The sequence below is a fragment of the Schistocerca serialis genome, chromosome 6 (assembly GCF_023864345.2).
Source record: "Schistocerca serialis cubense isolate TAMUIC-IGC-003099 chromosome 6, iqSchSeri2.2, whole genome shotgun sequence".
NCBI classification, from domain to species: Eukaryota; Metazoa; Arthropoda; class Insecta; order Orthoptera; family Acrididae; genus Schistocerca; species Schistocerca serialis.
In genome coordinates this window covers 726,561,605-726,578,353 of record NC_064643.1, presented here as the reverse complement: position 1 = coordinate 726,578,353, position 16,749 = coordinate 726,561,605, and positions in this window count along the sequence as shown.

The window sequence follows — 16,749 nt, the reverse complement described above, 5'->3', positions numbered from 1 at the left end:
TTGGAAATTTTCTTCATATCCTTATTCATTTCAGAGATACAGTGGTTCAACGTTATTAGCTTACGAATGATTCCTTAGAAAACCCAAAAAAGAGTTTTTCACCATTTCTCAGTGCCAAAATCAAGCCTCGAATTCCAAGACGACTATGCGCAGAAAGTGGCTGAAATTATTACAGTATGTTCCTAAGATCCGATCTCGAACAACTTTGAAAAATTTATTGATATCTCTATCTGTTGCCGAGATACGAATGTTCACAGTTACCCTATTTGTACACCTAAAATACGGACATAAAATTCGGTATATGGTGAAATTGTAGTTTATGAAGTGACGTAGCATGAAGGAATATGCTGTTAAGTGCGTCCATTAACATCAGAAGGGTTCTTGGGACCCCGTGTACTGAAGCATATGCAAAATTTTTGTCCACGCCAAATCTGGTCCTGAAGTGTAAAATTAGTTTTGCTCTATTTTAGTTTCGCATAAGTAAACTGTCATAATTTTACTGACCTATAAAGTTTTTTTCATACTAGTGACGTGCCCTGCTATGATAGGGAAATGAAGGGAACCAGTGGAAAAACGGTCTTATTGGAACATAAGAAAGCTGAATAAGCTCCTGTTTAAAAGACTGAATAGTGGGATAGCAGCTGCCTCTTTCTACCTTCCTAAGCACCTTTAAAAATTTTGGCATCAGGACATACTTGAGCTGAGAGAGGAGGTGACACTGGCAGTGGAAAGAGGCGGAAAAGTGATAGGAAGAGGCGGAAAAGTGATAGGAAGAGGCGGAAAAGTGATAGGTACTGGAAGTCTTAGCCACGCGGTCTGCGGCGCCTTGGCACAGTTGGCGCTGCTTCCCCCGTTGGAGGTTCGAATCCTCCATCGGGCATGGGTGTGTGTGTGTGTGTGTGTGTTATCCTTAGTGTAAATTAGATTAAGTAGTATGTAAACATAGGGACCGATGACCTCAGCAGTTTGGTCCCACAGGAACTTACCACCTACCTGGAAGCTATTAAAGAGTGGGTGTGGTGTAGGAAGAGCGACGGAGAAAATTACAGTGTGAGAGGTAGAGAAGAACGCAGTGGCAGTGGATCACAATTGGTAGTGATAGAACAGTGCTAGGAAAAGAGTGATGAAGAAAGTCTCAATGGGACAGGAATAAAGAGACGGAGAAAGTGAAAGTGGGTGAGAAACAGTGGTAATGAGAGACAGAGTCCATGACCGTGACAACGAGGAAGAAAGAGATAGTGACAGTCAGAACAGACAGCAGAAAGGGAAGGAATGAATGAGATAGTATCAGTGAGAGAGAGAGCATGAGGAGACAGTGACAGTGAAAGGAGAAAGTATATAGATGATACAAAGGAAGTGGAAGTGTTAGCTGCAATAAATGTCCCGCTACGGTATGAAGAAGAAAGGAATGGGCAAAGATAGAGACGAAGAGGTGGTGGTGGAGATCATCTCTTTTGGCACGATAGGTAGGTAAATATGGACACGAAGTTCTCCTAAGAAATATCCAGCGAAACTGCAGATCCAACTGTAATGATCCCCAAGATGAATGCTCAAAATCAGGTTTTCATATCACCGACAGTGGGTTAAACGTATTATTGCCAAACGCCACTTGTTTCCCGGAGCACAAAGATGAATTCTGGTAGACGCTGAGAGCCAGCCGGCGACATCTGGTACAAGTTGGACCCCCGACTCTTGATGGCATCCTGCTGACGCAGATCCTGGACGCGACCTCATCCGTCACTAAAAAACCAGAGCGCCGCGCTCGGCGAACCGCGCGCTGATGGCATTCAGGTATGCTAATGTATGCGTCATTTCTACTCGTCTGCCGTATAAAATTGTCGCGCGGAGCTTGTTTTGATATCTCAGTTACACCGTGACGCAATAGGGCGTCGGCGCTCCCTGTTTCTGAGGCACCAAAACAAACACAGGTGTTTCTGGGCGGAGGACGAGCACGCGTGCGGGGCTCGGACATTTGTTCTGCGAAAGCTTACACGTTTCGCAGCAGCCACGCTCACAGATCTGAAATGTAGCGTGTTACTTACCATCCGTCCGTGCGTATTTTACCTCCGTAACATCTCGACCACTTCTTTAAAGCTGTTTCATTTTTCAACTGCGATTCTTGAGTTCCCTCCTCGTGCTTGCATAATTTTATGATTAATAGTGTCCGCTTTCTAGCAAAGCGCCCATAGCAGTAATAACACGAAATCCAGTGAAGTAGCCTGCAAATTACGTTGTCAGACGAATAACAGCGAGAAACTGAGTGAACACATCTACATTTACATATACGCAAACCGATAAGTCAAAACATTATGACCACTGCGAGGCTGGACGCCGCCAGGTGACGTTGCGGGCCCGTCACACTATAGCAAATGTAAGCGTAGCAGACATGGACGGGGAATCACCCTAGCGAAGATATGGGCTGAAAATGCTGAAATCCATTGAGGTAAGTCACTTTGATAAAGGGCAGATTATTATTATGCAGAGCCAGTGCACGAGTGTCTCTAACACGGCGAAGCTGGTCGAATTTTCGTGTGCTATTGTCGTGAGCATCTATGGAAAGAGGTAGAAGTACAGTGAAACTACCACTAGGCTCTAAATAAATGATGACGAACTGAAACCCTCAGCTGCTGACAGGTATTGTTGATATACCTCGATGTGGACAGCTGAAAATGGGTGCCCCGACCGGGACTCGAACCAAGGATCTCCTGCTTACATGGCAGACACTCTATCCATGGGCAAATGTTTATAAGGTACATTACATAGGTAGAATTGTGGACAGTTGGGAATGTGAGTCTCACGGGAAGCGTGCAAGGGATAAGTCCCTGCACTCGCGCTATTCATCTGTGTCCTCGGTGGCACAGATGCCGGCACGGTAGCTCAGCGTGTTCGGCCAGAGAGCCGGTTGGCCTCTGTAATAAAAAACTGAGTGGAAGGATCAGCCACCGAACTTGAACAGGATGCGACGTCCGCTGGCTCTGAGCACTATGGGACTTAACTACTGTGGTCATCAGTCCCCTAGAACTTATAACTACTTAAACCTAACTAACCTACGGACATCACACACATCCATGCCCGAGGCAGGATTCGAACCTGCGACCGTAGCAGTCGTGCGGTTCCGGACTGCGCGCCTAGAACCGCTAGACCACCGCTGACGTCCGCAACGACCAAACACAACCATCAATAACGAACAAAATGGAAAAAAAGGTCCCGGTCGGGGCACACATTTTTAGCTGTCCACATCGAGGTATATCAACAACACCTGTCAGCAGCTGAGGGTTTCAGTTCGTCATCATTTATTCCAGGGAAAAGCTGCACGGTCATCTACAGTATCTGTTCTTTCGAGAACAGTTACTGTCTTCATATACATAGGCTCTAAATAGTTGGACGTCCATGATTCTTCGTACAACGTGGGGTTCGGAGGCTTGTCTGCTCCGTAAAGTAGAATACATGATAATGTGTGGCATGTGTGCCGAAAGGGCACAATGCTGGTGCACGCACAGATATTTCGGCGCACACCGCTCATCGTACATTGTCTCCGCCGCAGACCACCCCTACGTGTTCACATGTTGACCCAACGACATCATCTGTTACTATTACAGTGGACATGGGACCATCGAGGTTCTATCGATTATCAATGGAAACGCGTCGACTCTTCGTGTGAATCACATTTTTGCCACACTAGGTCGAACTCCGCCAACGGCCTCGCCGCAGTGGTAACACTGACTCCCGTCAGATCACCGACTTTAAGCGCTGTCGGGCTGGGCTAGCACTTGGATGGGTAAACATCCGGTCTGCCGAGCGCTTTGGCAAGCGGGGTGCATTCAGCCCTTGTGCGGCAAACTGAGGAGCTACTTGATTGAGAAGTAGCGGCTCCTGTCTCGCGAACTGACACATGTCAGGGAGAGCGGCGTGCTAACCACATGCCCCTCCATATCCGCATTCAGTGACGCCTACGGTTGAGGATGACACGGCGGCCGGTCGCTACCGTTGTGCCTTCCAAGGCCTGTTCGGACGGAGGTCGAACTCCAGAAACATCGTCATCGAGGTGAACGGCGGCTCGAAACGCGCAGTGTACCATGGACGCAGGCTGGTGGAAGGAGTATTATGCTATGGGAGACATTCTTCTGTGTTTCCATGGAAACTGTGGTAGTAATGGAAGACACGCCGACTGCTGCAAACCACTTGTTTCCCTTCATGCCTCATGACTTCTCCGACGGCGATGTCATCTTTAAACAGTATGAGCGTCCATGCCTCGGAGCCAGAACCGTGCTGCAGTAGTTTTACGAGCACTTTAGTGAACTCATGTTGATGCCTCGGTGACCAAATTCTCCTTATGTAAATCCTATGGAAACCATCTGGGTCGCTATCTGGCCCCATCACCGCGTATGCATACAGCGGCCCGTTATTTACGCTAATTACGTGATCGTGCGTAGACATCTAATGCCATATACCTCCACAAAACTGCCAAAAAATTGTCGGATACGTGATACGCGGCATCAGGCGGGCAAACAAGCTATTAAGCAGGTAGTCATATTGTTTTGGCTCACCAGTGTATATACACCGCGAGCCAGTTACATCACTGTATGGCTCTGTACGCAACCTTCTTTCTTGTATCTTTTCCTCGTGAGCCGTAGGCCAGGTATGTGATGGTTGGAGCATAGCGGATCCACAGCTATGTTGAAATATGGGTCCTCTTAATGTACCCAGCAGGGCTTCACGAGAAGATCATTGTCTGTCGTCTTTTTTCCAAGTCTCCCCATGTGACAACCACGCGCATTTCTGTTATACCAGGAAACCTCGCCATCATGAAAATGAGGTGCAACAATGCAAATCTAGAGGTTCGAAAATCCAATCTCACAAAGGCTGACAACAGGACCAGCGCTACAACGACGTGCTGTACCCACTGCAGATCTATAGTTTAAATGATAGACACAGAAGAAAGGAATGCAATATGAAACATGAATAAATAAATGACCACCGAGATACGGCATCGTACTTTGGTGAACCATGTTTGAGTCGACGTAAACTTATAAACACGTCATTGTTATTAGTCGAGTTTTTAAAAAAGTCTCAAGTCACGTATAAGGATATCCTAAGTAACGTACTGGAGGGCCTTTGAAGAAGTATTTTAAAACCGTCGCGAAACGTCACATGGAAAATCCTGCGACGTACATCAAGTTTTAATCGGTCATTGTTGACAAGTACACATGTCCGTGCTCTTCTAGAAGCGCTTTGAATTCAGTGTAGACTACGCTGTGGGCTCCTGAACATCCCAGTGTTGAGTATTTTTTGCAAGAAATTATTAAACAGTGCTCACTTTAACATTTGGAGTAATAGCAATGTTTATTTTTGTTTCGAATACCAACCTCAATTATTATGCTACTCGCCCTTTAGAAGGAGTCCACTGTTCCAATACACGTAGGTACAACTTCATAGGCATTAAAATTCAGATTCCCTTCAGGTAAGAACGAGACTTTTACATTCATCCAAGCACGTTGTTAAAAGGCTACTGAAAATATAATTAAGTGTCACCATATGGACTATTAGTCTTCTCTGCTCGTTTTCAGCTTTAGGAATGGTTTACTCATACCTTCGACGAGACAGTGCGGCGACCGTCCGAGTTTCTTCCGGTGAAGTTAGAAATATTCTCCTCCGAATGTGACTGCGGTACTGGCAGTATTCACATCGACCGAGCAAGTAACAACCATGCTGTCGTCGTCACCTTAAACTACCGTCACTGCCGGATTTAATCTGCACAACATTTTTGTTTTACTGCCAAGCAATTCGCGAACTGATGACTTTTCTAATATTTAATTTTGTAATTTTGTTGTTTCATTTACCATAAAAAAGGTGGATGAAGAAAAACCTATTGAGTCGGTGGTAAGTATCCCATGATGTATGATCTTTCCAGTCCAAAATTCATTAACGCAGACTTCAAGAATTCTATCTAGAGTAACACTGCAGTGCAAATGGAATCAACATTCCTGCATCTCTAACTAACTATTCATAGATGCCTCGAAATTTATCCAGTCAACAAGTCCCCTCTTTTAATAAAGTTACACCACAAATTTATCTTCTCCCCCTTTAGATTTAGAAACACTTTAGTACGTATTCGACCTCCCCATCTAATCTTCATAATTCTTCTGTAGCCCCTCATTTCAAAAGATTCTATTCTCTTATTGCCTGTACTGTTCGCAATTCACGTTTTACTCTCTGTAAGGCCTCATTACAAACAAATATTTTCAATAAAGCCTTCCTACGTTTTTTTTACTTCTGCCGTCGTCAGTATCTTTGCTTCGCAAATAGCAAAATCCGTCTACTACTTTCAGAACAATGAAAGCACGCGATAAAACGGTGACTGTTAAAAACTGAAACATGGAGAAAAAGACGCGAAGAAAATATAAAAACAAAACTGTCGGTGATGCTGATTAAAACACATGGTGAATAGACAGGCACAACTAAAAAACACCGCGACCGTCTGGTTTCTGCTCGCACGAGATAAAAAACACAACTAGCGACAGTATGGTGGCTGTTGGCAACACTGACAGGGGATGCACAACACTGAACATTCACTTAAAACAGCACTATAGAGGCGACACATCGCCATATGGAGGGAGGGAGGACCCAGATCGATGAGAGGAAAAAGGGGGCGAGGAGAGGAAAAGAAAAAAAGGGGGGAGCTGATGGAGGGAGGACACATAGAAAAGGGGGGTCTGGGTGGATGTGAAGAGTGGGAAAAGCAGTGGAGGGGAGAGCAAAAGGACTTGGGGGAGAGAAGGGAGCCAGAGAGAGGGTAGGTGGGGAAAAAGCAGGATGGAAGGAGGGGGAGTGGGACCCTGGGAAAAGGACAGAGGAAGGGAGGGGGAGGTGAGGATCAGAGTTGATAGGAGGGATAAATGGAGGGAGAGAGGGCATCATCTGGGAGGGGGAGTCGATGGAAGCCACCTTGGGAAAGGAGATGAAGGGTGTAGAGGTTGAGGGTAGGGGGGACACAACTGTGAAGGCGTGGCAGAAGGCGGGGTTGGAGAGGAGAGGAGCAACCAGGGGATGAGGGGGATCAAGTCGGCGGGAGATGTAGAGGATGTGGATATTTTTGAGGAAAAGGAGCAGACGATGGAAAGGAATCGGGTCGTAGAGGATTGGCGTGGGGGACGGTAGGCGTATACGGAAGGTGAGGCAGAGTGCATGGCGCTCGAGGATCTGGAGGGACTTACAGAATTTGGGGGGGGGGGAGGGTGGATATCCAGGTGGGACTGGCATAACAGAGGATGGGACAGATTGTGGATTTGTAGGTGTGGAGGATGGTAGAGGGGTTCAAACCCCATGTCTGGCCAGAGAGGAGTTTAAGGAGTCGGAGGCAGTTGTGGGCTTTGGGTTGGATAGAGCGGAGATGAGGGGTCCAGGTGAGGTGACGGTCAATGGCGAGGCCAATGTAGATGAGGATGGGGGAGAGGTGGACAGGACAGGCGTAGATGGTAGGGGAAAACTTGATTTTAATGCGGTTTTTGGCCCTAGGACAATTAAATGTCAATTTTTCGCATCCAGTGTGGTACGACATTACTGTGGTGGATGGGCTTACCTAACTAACAGTGCCACAACTGTTGACTGCCGAAATTGTGCAGTCATGCACACTGAACAGTATGGATGGTGTAATGTCCAACTCATACCATAGCCGTCGAATTACGATTATGTCATTTGTAGCTGACCACAGTTACGTAACGAAGCTTACAGCGCCATCTATTGGTAATATTTTCATTACATTTTTTTCTTTCTCGGCGTTTCCTCCTACCTTAATAATAGACTGCTCAAATTTGACGTCATTATGAGCAGTGTCCTCTTTATACAGTGTTTTCATACTGTAAGTTTAATTATGGACACTTTGTATTTCTGCACGAGATGTAGATAACGTTTCATTTCCTGTATTTTGTCGCTTTGTCGCTGATAACTCAAGAATTTCAAAAAGTCTATTGCAGTCAACATTGTCAAAAGCTTGTTAAACCCACAAATACCATAAATATGAGTTTGTCCCCACTAATTCTTGTAGTTAAGTGGCAGGGTCACAATTGCCTCGTTTGTCCTTATATTTCACCGGAACACAAACTATTTTTCCCATAAACCTTCCTACAGGGTGACAATTATTGAACTACGCGGAACACAATCGTCACAACTTCCGAACAGTTTGCGTAAGGACGTTCAAACTGCACGGTTGGCAGCGGGGCATGATGGAAATTAGTATCACATGCGTACTCGCCTTGTTGTTGTCGGCCATTTGCGCGAGAAAATGTCACGGTACAGTGCGCCTGAGCCTTACTGAGGCTTACTATGCGATCAGTAAGAGCTCAAAGGAAGTTTGCGACCGAGTTCAAGCTGAAGATAAACGGTCCAAGTGTGCTAAGAATCAAGAATTTGATTCCCAAGTTTGAGAGGCCGGGTAGCGTTCGTGATGACAGTGTTGGCAATGTCGGTGGTCCAAAAACGGTGAAAATGACTGAAAACATGGAGAAGAAACTGGCTGTGTTTTAAACCAGCCCCAGGAAATCGATCAGAGCAGCTGCACAACAGTTGGGAATCAACTGGGAGGCACTGCAACAGATTGTTGTTGAAAATCTGCTTCTCTTTCCATACAAAATTCAAACCCATCAGCTATTAAGCCCCAGGACCATGGAACAGCGGTTGTGTTTCGCCAACACTACTGTCCATAGAACTAATGAACAAGACTTTGATGTGAATATGGTTTGGCTTAGCGACGAAGCCCTCTTTCATTTGTAAGGGTTCGTCAATAAGCAAAATTGGCGGATTTGGGAGACTGAGAACCCGTATTTCGCGATCTAGAAATCTCTTCATCCTCAACAGGTGCCTGTGTGGTGTGAAGTGTCCAGTCACGGAATAGTCGATGAGAAATTCCTTGAGGGCTTGGTGACTATGGAACGGTACGTGAAGGTTTTGGAAGTGATTTCATCCCCATTATTCAAAGCGACCCGGATTTCTGCAAGATGTGATTCATGCAAGACGGAGCTCTACCCCGCGGAACCGGAGAGTGTTTGATGTCCTGGCGGAGCACTTTGTGGTCAGCATTCTGGTTCTTGGGTACCCAGAGTACAGTGGCATGGGCCTCGATTGGCCGCCACATACTCCAAATCTGAACACATGCGGCTCTTTTCTGTGGGGCTTTGTTAAAGAGAAATTGTACAGCAATAATCCCCAAAACCATTGCTGACTGGGCCGGCCGCGGTGGCCAATTGGTTCTAGGTGCTTCAGTCCGGAACCGAGCGACTACTACGGTCGCAGGTTCGAATTCTGCCTCGGGCATGGATGTGTGTGATGTCCTTAGGTTAGTTAGACTTAAGTAGTTCTAAGTTCTAGGGGACTGATGACCTCAGATGTTAAGTCCCATAGTGCTCAGAGCCAAGCCATTGCTGACTGAAAACAGCCATTCAGGAGGTCATCGACAGAATCGATGTACCGACACTTCAGCGTTCATGCATAATTTCGGTGTTCGTCTGCGCCACATCATCGCCAATAATGGCAGACATATCAGACATGTCACAAGCTAAATCTGAATATCTGTAGTGATGCTTACAGGTTGAATAAAGTGTGTGCACGCCGTCTTTGGAAGTAATTACTGTTTTTTCATATAATTCAATACTTGTCACCCTGTAGATAAAGTTTGATTTCCTGTATTTTGTCGCTGACAACTTAAGAATATCCAATAGTCTATTGCAGTCAACATTGTCAAAAGCTTGTTTTGAACCCATTAATGCTATAAACGTTTGTCCCCACCTACTCTGTTAGTTAAGTCGTAGGGTTACGATTTCCCCACTTGTTCTTATATTTCTCCGGAACACAAACCGTTCTTCCCATAAGCTTTCCTAACATCGATACTGAATATCGCCTATGAAAAAAAAATCGTGTTCACTTTATGGCCGTTGCGGAAGTACCCACAGACACTGCAAAATTTCCATTTTTGTGATCAATAGCGCACACTATATCTGTCCCTGACAAAGGCTGCCGACCTCTTATTACAACGGCCTGAATTTGCATCTCCCATCACTGGTGAGCTCAGTATCGCCTGGGGCCACACTCGCCGTGCCGCGCGACGTAAATCACAAACAGCACAGTAGGGAGAGGGAGATTCGCGAGTGATTGGAGCGGCCGGGTCCAGCTGGGATCGCACGCTGGTGAGTCAGGGCCGTTTCCATTAGCGACGGCGACCCCCACACAAAAGATTTTCATTAAAGCGAAGAATCCACTTAGGTATGCATGAGCATGCCGCGCGACAATATCGCAGCAGCACCGGGGGATGCGACGCCGCTGCGCGCGTGACTCAGGGAGCCCGGCCGTTACGGCGGGGAATGAGCTGCGCGTGGGAGGCGCCGAGCCCCGCTCCCAGGGGGGCGTGACACGCCGACTGCGTGGCGCGGAAAAACATGCGTCTCGGGGCGAACGTACATCGTTTACAGTAGGGGTAGGGTGGTAACGACCCGCGAGGGCCACACAAAGTGATGTTGCCCCATCCTCGTAATCAAGTTTCTCACTTTTCTGTGTTCCTCTTGCTCTTATTTTAGTCGACAGGTTTAACGCTATTAGGCTGCTACATACGTTTGCACTGTTTTTGTTTCGCATGCTGGTATTCCCGTTGCTATGAATTTATTTATCGATTGTGATTTTTTATTTGTAGTTCACTGCCACTATTTGAATTTACGTTGTAACGTATTACTATCTCGACGACGTTTCTCATCGAGCCATATACGTTATCTCGCATTTCTAGCTGCTTCTCTCACACAAACAATGATAAAAATTCAGAAAGTCAGGCTCGCCACCAGCCCAAGCCCTTCCTAGCCATTTAGGAAAAAAAAAACGGAGCTGGGAAATTATTAGTTTAATTACTTTAATAATTTAAATACAAGTATGCAAATTTCTTTAAGTAGCCAGATAAGTAGCACTCCACGTCGTGCATGAAGCAACTTGATTAATTCAGAATTGGAAGTCGGAGTAAGTGGGTAAGATCAACACCACAGAATTTATCTTTCACGTAGATTATTTATTGTATTGTATTTATTGTATTGTAGGTCTCTAGCAGAGCGTAGCGTTCCAAAGGATTAGAAAAGGGCACAGGTCATCCCCGTTTTCAAGAACGGGCGTCGAACAGATGTGCAGAACTATAGACCTATGTCTCTGACGTCGATCAGTTGTAGAATTCTGGAACACGTATTATGTTCTAGTATAATGACTTTTCTGGAGACTAGAAATCTGCTCTGTAGGAATCAGCATGGGTTTCGAAAAGGGCGATCGTGTGAACCCAGCTTGCGCTATTCGTCCACGAGACTCAGAGGGCCATAGACACGGGTTCACAGGTAGATGCAGTGTTTCTTGACTTCCGCAAGGCGTCCGATACAGCTCCCCGCAGTCGTTTAATGATCAAAGTAAGAGCATATGGACTATCAGACCAATTGTGTGATTGGATTGAAGAGTTCCTAGACAACAGAACGCAGCATGTCATTCTCAATGGAGAGAAGTCTTCCGAAGTAAGAGTGTTTTCAGGTGTGCCGCAGGGGAGTGTCGTAGGACCGTTGCTATTCACAATACACATAAATGACCTTGTGGATGACATCGGAAGTTCACTGAGGCTTTTTCTACATCTACATCCATACTCCGCAAGCCACCTGACGGTGTGTGGCGGAGAGTACCCTGAGTACCTCTATCGGTTCTCCCTTCTATTCCAGTCTCGTATTGTTCGTGGGAAGAAGGATTGTCGGTATGCCCCCGTGTGGGCTCTAATCTCTCTGATTTTATCCTCATGGTCGCGGCAAACGGCTGTCAGGGATCTGGAAAGTTCGCCCTACTGTACAGTTGCCACGAAGACGGTGGCCGACTGCCAAGGGAAGCAAACTATTACTGTTTTGTCTGAATATTTTTACTGCTTCTTTTGGACGGAACTATTTGTTATGATCTTCATGAATCAAACTCATTTATGGTTGTATACGTTGAAATGCTAAATCGTAGTGATAGTGTGTTCTTTCGCAATGCGTCAGCTTTAAAGTGGTCACATTTTAAAGTCATTACCATTATACCGGGTGATTTTACTAAATTGGTGTACGTAGCGTGAATAAAAGGTCGCTATGTGTAAGGTGCGTGAAGCGCACTTTCAATAAGAAAACGCTATCTAACATTGAAGTCAACGTAAAAGATTGGGTCGCCACGAACTCTAGTCACACGGCAAATAAGAGGTTAGGCTGAGTCGGAAAATTACTTGATTTATTCATAAGAAAAACTCATAAAAGAACATTCATTATAAAGTCACACATAAAGAATGGGATGTATTTATTAATACGAATCAGGCATTGTTCACGTGAATCAAACATTAAAATAAAGTAAAGAATGTGTGAACACTGTGCATAAGAGTAGCTTGCAGCAACATTCCTGAAAACAAGATCTGTTCTAAGGTATTAGTTTTAAACAAAAAAGAAACACTAATTATAGGACCTGTGCGCATGGAAACGCTATGGATGGGCTAACAAGGAAAAGTACAAGGTAAATGGCGTAGGTAATGGAGGCGTAACATCGGTACACTAGATAAGATTGGAGGCAAATTTATTTATTCCTCAGTACATTGGTGTAAGGCACCTATACAACTGCTGTTGCCTGATAACTAAGTGCAATTGCTTGTGCAATGCTATACGTTTCACAACAGACTCGTGTCCCCACGTGGTTCGCGGAGACGCGATTTCTACGTACCGTGGCCAAATTTTAGTAACATCAAACCACGCAGTCGCGAATAATTAACAGAGGACACATTTGAATAGACAAAGGATAATGGCAAGGGGCCAACAAACTATAATATTAACCCACGTTGATGGTTTCCAACGGACATAAAGTAATGTCACAAAGAAAATTCACAAAGAAGCAAAAATTATCAAGGTTAGTGTGGTGTCACCGCCAGACACCACACTTGCTAGGTGGTAGCCTTTAAATCGACCGCGGTCCGTTAGTATACGTCGGACCCGCGTGTCGCCACTATCAGTGATTGCAGACCGAGCGCCGCCACACGGCAGGTCTAGAGAGATTTCCTAGCACTCGCCCCAGTTGTACAACCGACTTTGCTAGCGATGGTTCACTGACAAAATACGCTCTCATTTGCCGAGACGATAATTAGCATAGCTTTCAGCTACGTCATTTGCTACGACCTAGCAAGGCGCCATTACCAGTTACTATTGAGATTATGAATAATGTACCGTCAAGAGCGATGTTCACCATTCATGGATTAAAGTTAAGTATTCCACCAGCTACGTCCGTTTTTTCTAAAGTCTAATTTCCTTGTCCTATTCCAGACCTCACGCCCGCCTGCGTGAGCTAAAACGCGTGCCTTTCGGCTTCCTCTAATAATACGGTGTTGGCTCTCCTGCCAACCCACAACAGTTAGCATGTATACAGACGTAGTTGCCGGCACACAAACATTCACACTGAACCGAGGGCGTTTCAACATATGCGAAACCTCTGTGCTAAGTGCTTCTTACGGATCAGAGTCTGCATTAGGAATCAAACTGAGAGTCTGCAAAAGCCTTCCATTCCTTGCTGCGACCCAGCAAAACAATCTTTATAACATGAAACGCGAGACCAAAAGCTAAAAGCTCACCTCTCGCTATGAGAGAACGCGCCACGCGGTTAAGTCAACTCACCCTTCTTCCGGGAGACCTCGGCTGCAGAACCTCGGCGAGCTGGAAGCAGACCGCGTCTCCTACACACAACGTCTCCCACGCTACTCTATGGCCAGTAAAATCCAGATATGAGGCTTCCGCCTACAATCTAACACCGGTAACTTTCACACAAGGGGAGAAAACCTCTTTGCCTACCTGAAAACTACAAGGGTTGGCCATTCTGTACGACTCCCGCTGATTCTCTGCAGCAGACTAAACCACCGTATAGCAAAATGAAACGCACCCACATTCATTCACTCACGCATGCCAGAGAGTTCTGTATCACTGGAAAGCAAATAAAATGATATGAAACGGTACTACAGGACCCTTTCGTGGGGACAAATGGAGGAGTTGGGTTGTTTGGGGGAAGAGACCAAACAGCGACGTCATCGGTCTCATCGGATTGGGGAAGGACGGGGAAGGAAGTCGGCCGTGCCCTTTCAGAGGAACCATCCCGGAATTTGCCTGGAGCGATTTAGGGAAATCACGGAAAACCTAAATCAGGATGGCCAGACGCGGGACTGGACCGTCGTCCTCCCGAATGCGAGTCCAGTGTGCTAACCACTGCGCCACCTCGCTCGGTCAAATGGAGGAAACGATCCCTGAGAGGACTAGCAACGAAAAGGTAATATGGACATAGCCTATGGCCGGAATTGCGTTCCAAGGGACGTGCAGCCACTTGAAGGTGGAGTTTTCAGCGAATGAAAGCACACATGAGAACATACCAGCAACCTGAGAAGAATTCATCAGGATGGCTGGTTCTACGAGCGATCGCCAAAAATTTCCGCCCACACATTGAGGCTGAACTGGTGCTGTGGTTCACTGCCACTGTAACCTGGGGATTCTCCGTATCCCACAGGCAAGTGTTGTGAAGGTTGGCGATACCACCCCTCGTAAAGATAGCCTCATCGTGAACAGAATGAATCACAGAAATCCGAGTATTTCTTTGGACTGTGCGACGGACCAGCGTCAAAAACGTCGCCAGGGTGGCAATTCCGTAGGTAGTGTTCGCGCAGGACACGGTGTGCGATACGCACTGGCCCTTTTTCATGCGGAGCGATGAGCGAGTTCGTTCGTTTGTGTGGAAGGGGAGGACCACATTGTCTGCTAGCTTTCGACGTGTTGGCGATAGGCTGCGATGAGAGAATCGAGGGGCACGCCCTGCAGTCTTCTCAAACGATTTTACAAAAACTAATTGGTAAAAAATTCATTTTTGTGTTAATTATAGCTTTGTATATTACTTTCACAAGGACATGTTCATTTTGCTAATGGTTGTAGTTCAGGTAATATTTCCAATTAACATAAACTTGTGTGAAAATCGAAATAGTTGACAATAAAAAATAGGGGTCGCTATGGTTTTGCGTTTGGTACACATTACATTTTATGTTGATGTGTAAGAAATGTAGCTAACACACTGAATTTTCTTTCAGACTTAGGTGAAGGTCTCTATATATCATCAATATCGAGATACCTGATCTTATGTAGCACACTCATTTGCGATTACGTGTACCAGTGACAAAGCCAGAATGAGATACCCATAACATTCCTCATATTTCATAAACAGTTTGAGATACCGTAACGAAATTTTCTAATGATAATACGCAAAGAGGAAAGTATTTTTCCATATGGCTATGAGGTGAAACTTCATTATATAACATGTCATTCCACTAACTACAGAATTCTTCGATGAAAGAACGTAATTCTTAATGCCACTGATAGCTGGTGAAATGGTAAATGCTGTCGGTTTTGGAACAACAAAAGTCAAGACTTGACACGTCAATTTTTTTAAGGAAGATGTGATTTTCCATAAGCTATTGATCTTACTTGTCCTCAGTTTTTCACTTAATAAACTTAATAAAAATCTGTTTCAGAATTATCACGAAATTGTTTCTGCAAAACAGGTTAGTGAGGTGACAATGTTGATAACACCGCTGTGTTTTGGCAAAACAAGCAAATTTTAACATGGCAACAAGAGAAATGTAAGTTTTAATCAAAATTCGCTTCTCATGATGTTTCTCTGAAAGTTACAAGTGGTTAATAAGTCAGGCGAAAATAATTCGCTGCTTTTGTTACATTTTCAGCGAAATACTAACCAAATCAGAGGCGACAGTAGATCTTTTTGGAAGATCACCGTGCAAGTGTGGGCGTGGTGAGGCTCCTCTTAATATTTACAAAAGAATGTGAGAGTAGGTTTCAGTTTAGAACGGCCCTCCTCCTTCAGTACTCAGCGTTTCCCCTACAGCACCTCCTGCCCACTACCCCTACCACAACCGCTCTCCCCCCACTTGCGCATCTACCACCCACATTATTCCGTGCGCACTGTAATAAGGTCTGCACGCATTGTAAGTGAGACGGGCAGAGGCAGTTGTTGCGGGGAATGTTCCACACTTCGTTTGAATTATCCCATGTCTGCAGGCCAGCTGCGTGGTGCTGATACCAGGGCATTGTCCACCTTCAAGTGGGTGTGGGTTCCTTGGAACGCATTTCTGGTCACTTGTCAATATGATCTTTTTTGGACGTTATCCTCGTAGGAGTTGTTTCCCACAGTTTGTCCCCATTTAGCAAAATGGAACTGCGCATGTGGCTGCGACAAATAATTCTGATAAATTTTTAAATTTCTGTTATGACCTTGGGTCTATCGTGCTATGAACAAAGCTAAAAACGCCTAAAACAAGTGTCCTGGACTCCTTGGTCTCTCACGTTGACTGTGGGCAGAATAAAGTCCTGGTACAGGTCTGACAGGTGTTCAAAAATGGTTAAAATTGCTCTGAGCACTTGAAAGGTCTCTGTTGGATTCCTTTCATGTTGATTTCTTAAATCTGTTGTCATTTACGGCATAAATTCCTCTTCTAAATTTACTGTGGCGTTTCTGACTATCTGGGAGGAGACTGAGTAGTGGAACGTGTTACTTTTACACATAAACAAGAACGATCTGTCACACTACTACACTTTAAAACACAGTTCATATGTAATTCATGTCACACAGTCTCATATGGAACCTACATCCGCTTTCTTTTACATACTGTATATGATAAGATACTGTCATCCCCCTTCC